Source organism: Rhincodon typus, chromosome 7 (genome assembly GCF_021869965.1).
Source record: "Rhincodon typus isolate 14 chromosome 7, sRhiTyp1.1, whole genome shotgun sequence".
Classification (NCBI taxonomy): domain Eukaryota; kingdom Metazoa; phylum Chordata; class Chondrichthyes; order Orectolobiformes; family Rhincodontidae; genus Rhincodon; species Rhincodon typus.
In genome coordinates, this window is record NC_063338.1 from 91,631,355 (window position 1) to 91,637,494 (window position 6,140).

Below are 6,140 nucleotides of genomic sequence, written 5' to 3' on the forward strand. Positions count from 1 at the left end.
ACCTAATCTACACATCCCTGAACACTACAGGCAATTTCCCATGGCCAATCCACCTAACCTGCACATCTTTTGACTGTGGGAGGAAACCGGAGCACCCGGAGGAAACCCACACAGACACAGGGAGAATGTGCAAACTCCACACAGACAGTCACCTGAGTGTGCAATTGAACCCGGGTTTCTGGCGCTGTAAGCTACTTGTTGTACCTATATATTAGCATTTGGTGACTCATAATCTACAACATCTAAATCCCTCTGCACCTCAGAATACTGCAGTCATTCTCTGTTTAAATCATACAGACAGCCCCTGGTTGTGAAAGGCTTCCATCCTTGAGTCCGTTTGCAAGTCAGTTTGTACGCAAATCAGAACATTATGCGGGACAAGAGGAAGGAGCCATTTATAATTACAGGAAATATTCATATGTCAGATCTTTTAAACCTACAACGCTGTCTGAGATTGTGTTTGTAAATGCTCTGCTTTTTCATTCCTCCTGTCAATTTGAGCACAGTTTCACACATTATGTTCCATCTGCCAGCTTTTTTACCCATTCAATCAATTTATATACTTTTCTACATATCGTTGTGTCATTTGCGAATTTAATTATCATGCCTTCACTCTCCTCATCTAAATCATTGACCTAAAAAGCTGAAGCCCAGCATATTTTCTTTTTCCTTTATTCATTCATAGGACGAGGGCATTGCTGGCTAGACAGCATTTATTGCCCAGAGGGTAGTTCAGAGTCAACCCCACTGCTGTGGGTCTGGAGTCACATGTAGGCCAGACCACGAAAGGATGGCAGTTTCCCTCCTGTAAAGGACATTAGTGAGCCAGATGGGCTTTCCCTTACAATTGGCAATAGATTAGTGATCATCATTAGACTCTTAATTCCAGATATTTTCATTGAATTCAAATTCCACCATCCGCCATAGTAGGATTTGAACCCGCGTCTCCAGAACATTACCTGGTTCTCTGGATTAACAGTCTAGTGATAATACCACTAAGCCATTGCCTGAGCATGTACCTCAGTGGGACTCCACTTGTCACATCCTGCCAATCAGAGAAAGACCCATTTCTGCATACTGTCTGTTTTCTGCCAGCCAGCCAATCCTCTTTCCATGCTAACTTGTTATCCTCTACACCATAAGCTCTTACTTCTTGCAATACGCTTTTTCCTGTGGAACCTTTGCATTGTGCACTGCAGAAATTTGCCCAAGATCCTTTGAATAGTGCCTTCCAAACCCATGACCACTTCCATCTAGAATGACAAGGGCAGCAGATGCATGGGAACACCATCACATGTAAAAGTTCCCCTCCAAACCGCTCACCATCCTGACTTGGAAACATATCACCGTTCCCTCACTGTCGCTGGGTCAAAATCCTAGAAATCCTTCCCCGTGGGCATTGTGGATCTACCTACAGCATATGGACTGCAGTGATTCAAAAAGGCAGCTCACTTATACCCTCTCAAAGGCAACTGGGGATGGGCAATAAATGCTGGCCCAGCCAACGATGCCCATATCCCACGGACAAATGAATAAAAACAGTTTAATGACTCCCTTTAATTCAAAATGCATTTAAGTTCCATCAAAGAACTGCAATAAATAGATTACACCTGATTTCTTCTCCACAAAGCCACACTGAATCTTCCCTAATTACTTTGAATTTTTTGTAGCACCTACTTCATGATTGATTCTAACACCTATTCCCTGATTGATGTCAAATGAACTGGCCTATAGTTTCCTGTATTCTGCTTCCCTCCCTCATTGAGCTATATTGTACTATATTTGTGCTTTCTGAGGGATTCATTGAATCCCTACAGTGTGCGATCTGGCCATTCAGCCCATCAAGTCCACACCAACTTTCTGAACAGCATCCAACCCCTTACCCCTATACTTGTAGCCCTGCATTTCCCATTGCTAACCGGCCTAGCCTGCACATCCCTGGACACTATGGGGCAATTTAGCCTGGTCCAGCCACCTAACCTGAACATCTTTGGATTGTGGGAGGAAACCAGAGCACCTGGAAGAAACCCACACAGACACAGGGGGTACATGTAAACTCAACACAGACAGTTCCCCAAGGCTGTGATTGAACCCAGGTCCCTAGCACACTGAGGTAGCAGTGCTAACCACTGTGCTACTGTAATGCAATAGCATTGTTATAGGTCATTCAACACTTTCAGCCTGCTGTACTCATAATCAAAATAGTGCCCCTTGGCTTGGTTGGTAAAGGGTCATGGTTTGTCAACTAACAAGAATGTATCATGTTCAGTTAACCAAGGTCAATTGTGATGACTCTTAGTGAGTTGAAATTAGAACCAGGTTGGAGGGAAATCGATCTAGATTACTGCTTCTCATGTTGGAAAGTGAAAGTATTTGGACTTAGTGTGAGGCCATAAACAGATTTAACCTCAGCCATGACCATGGCCAAATGATCTTAAATGCTGCTTACTGGTACCAACGAAAAGGCTTCTCATGAAAGAGATACCAGACAGTGTCAAAGCCTCTGCAAAACTCAATGGTTTATTACAACCTGATTGAATGTCACCAGTTAAATCTTCTTTGTTACAGCCCATTTCTACTTTTACAATATTGTGCAAAGATTATCAAGGGCAGGGAGGAATGATGAGTTGAGGCCATAACTAGATCAGCCATGACTTAGTTGAATGGCAGAGCAGACTAAAAGGTCCGATTGACCTGCTCCTGCTCCTAATCCTTATCTTTGTATGCCAGAAGAGTACAAAGCTGTTTCTATTGGAAATGTTCCATTGTTCTCCTCAAAGTAACACCACCCAACCCTACCATTTTCTGAATTGATTCTATTTGAGGAAGAATATACTTGCTCTGGAGGCAGTTCAGTGAAAGTTCATTAGGTTGGTTCCTGGGATGTTGAGAAGTGATTAAATTGAGTGCCTACTCTCAGGAGCTTTGAAGAAGGAGATCCTTTACAAATGTACAATGATTCTGAAGAGCCTTGACAAGATGGACACCAAGTAGTTGTTTCTGCTGCCTGGAGAATCTGGAACACAAGGGCACTGTCTCCGACTAAGGAATAGGAACATAGGAACAGGAGTAGGCCATTCTGTCTGTCTAGCCTGTTCTGCCATTGATTTAAATCACAGCTGATCTCAATGTCACTTTCCCGCATCATCTACATATCTGTCAATTTCTTGGATCTGATCAATATTTGAGCTTCTACAGCCCTCTATCATAGAGAATTCCATTCTCTGAGTGAATGAATTCCTTCTAATCTTGGCCTGAAATGTTCTGGCCCTCATCCTGAGATTGTATCCCCAGTTCTAAACTCAGCAGCCAGAGGAAGCATCCCATCGACATTCAACCTGTAAGAATTTTACAAGGTTCAATGAGGCCACCATTCATTCTTTGAAACTCTAGAGAATACAGACCCGGTCTCCACAATCACTCCTCACAAAATAATTCCACCGTGCTAGGAATTAATATGGTAAATCTTCATTGCGCTCTCTCTGTGACAAGTATATCATTCTTGAGATAAGACCCCAAATCGGTACACAATACTGCAGGTGAGGTATCAACAACATTCTACACAGATACAAAAAGACATCTTTACTCCTACACTCAAGTTTCATTGTAATGAAGGTCAGCATATCACTTGCCTCCCTGTTTGGTCACTGTATCTATATGATGGCTTTTGCTGTTGCATAGATAAGGACAACATCTTTGGACAAGGAATGGAATATATGAGCAGGGAAGTTTTCCTGCAACAGCATAATGCATTAGTGAGACTACACCTGGAGTAGGACATACAATTTTGGTCCCCTTGGCCTTGGAGGGATGTAATTATATTGGAGGCAGTTCAGAGAAGGTTCATTAGACTGATTCCACAGATGAGGAGTTTGTCTTATGAAGAGAGATTGAACAGTTTATGCCTATACTCTCTGGAGCTTAGAAGAATGAGAGGAGATCAAATTGAGGCATGGAAGCTGCTAATGGAGATTGACAAAGTCAATGTTAAAGGGATGTTTCCCCTTATGGAGTAATCTAGAATGAGAGGTCATAGTTTTAGGATAATGGGTAGCAGATTAAAAACAGAGATGAGGAGGAATTACTTCTCTCTAAGGGTTGTGAACCTGTAGAATTCACTACCCCAGAATGTGATGGATACTGGGGCATTGAATAAATTGAAGGAGGAGTGAGATAAATTTTTAATTAGTAATGGGTTGAAGGGTTATGGAGAATGGCAGAATAGTGGAGTCATAGAGTCGTAGACATATATAGCACAGAAACAGACCCTTTGGTCCAATTCGTCCATGCCACCAGATATCCTAAATTAATGTAGACCAATTTACATAGAACATAGAACATAGAACAGTACAGCACAGTACAGGCCCTTCGGCCCACGATGTTGTGCCGAACTTTTACCCTAAACCTAAGGCCTATCCAACCTCCACCGCTACCTTATACTATCATCCATATGCCTATCTAATAGCCACTTAAATGCCCCTAATGAGGCTGACTCCACTACCCTCTCTGGCAAAGCATTCCACGCCCCTACCACTCTCTGAGTAAAGAACCTACCTCTGATGTCGCCCCGATATCTACCTCCTTTCACTTTAAAACTATGCCCCCTCGTAATAGCTACCTCCACCCTAGGAGAAAGTCTCTGGCTGTCCACTCTATCTATACCTCTGATCATTTTATACACCTCTCATCCTTTGTCGTTCTAAAGAGAAAAGCCCTAGCTCTCTCAACCTTTCCTCGTAAGACCTTCCCTCCATTCCAGGCAACATTCTGGTAACTCTCCTCTGCACCTTTCCAACGCTTCCACATCTTTCCTGTAATGAGGTGACCAGAACTGGACACAATACTCCAGATGTGGCTGAACCAGGCTTTTGTATAGCCAGCATTTAGCCCATGTCCCTCTAAACTCTTTCTATTCATATACGCATCCAGATGCCTTTTGGAAGTCATAATTGTATCAGCCTCCACCACTTCCTCTGGCAGTTCATTCCATACACACACCACCCTCTGTGTGAAAAAGTTGTCCCTTAGGTCCCTTTTAATCTTGCCCCTTTTAATCTTTTAATCTTAAAACTATGCCCCTCTAGTTTTGGATTCCGCTACCCTTAGGAAAAGCCCTTGTTTATTCACATTATCCAAGCCCCTTTAATAAACTTCTATAAGGTCACACCTCAGTCTCCAAAGCTCCAGGAAAAATAGCCGCGGCCTGTTCAGCCTCTCCCTATAGCTCAAGCCCCCCACCCCTGGCAACATCCTTGTAAATCTTTTCTGAATCCTTTCACATTTCACAACATCATTCCTATAGCAGGGAGACCAGAATTAGATGCAATATTCCAAAAGTGGTCTTGAGGTGAGGCCCAGATTAGATAGGCCGACATGATCATATTAAATGGTGGCGCAGGTTCAAGGGGCTGAATGGCCTACTGCTGCTCCTAGTTCTTAGAAAATAAACAGATATTTCATTATTCAGAGGGTAGTGAGTCTTTGGAATTATCCAACACAGAGGCTGATGAATGTTGCATCATATGCAAGGCTGAGATAGACAAATTTTTGTGCTCTGTCGGGATTCTTTTTATTCATTCATAGGATGTGTGTGTTGCCCATCATTAGTTGCCCAGAGAGCAGTTGAGAGCCATCACACTGCTGTGGGTCTGGAGTCACATGCAGTCCAGATCTCCATCCCTAAAGGGTATTAGTGAGCCAGATGTGTATTTCCTTGACAACTGACAATGTTTTCACGGTCATCATTAGACTTTTAATTCCAGATTTTTAATTGAATTCAGATTCCACCATCTGCCAGGGCAAGATTTGAACCCAGGTCTCCAGAACATTACCTGGGGGTCTCTGGATTAATATTTTAGTGATAATACCACTAGACCATCGCCTGCTCACTAAAAAATTCCGTACTGAATATGGGGAGCGAGAAGGAAATTCGATTTGAGGCAGAATTTGTCCTGTTGAATTCCTGGGGAACAGGTTCAAGGCAGGTTAAAATTGTTTCAGAGATAGTAGGAACTGCAGATGCTGGAGAATCTGAGATAACAAGGTGTAGAGCTGGATGAACACAGCAGGCCAAGCAGCATCAGAGGAGCAGGAAAGCTGACGTTTCGGGCCTAGACCCTTCTTCATTTCTGAAGAAGGGT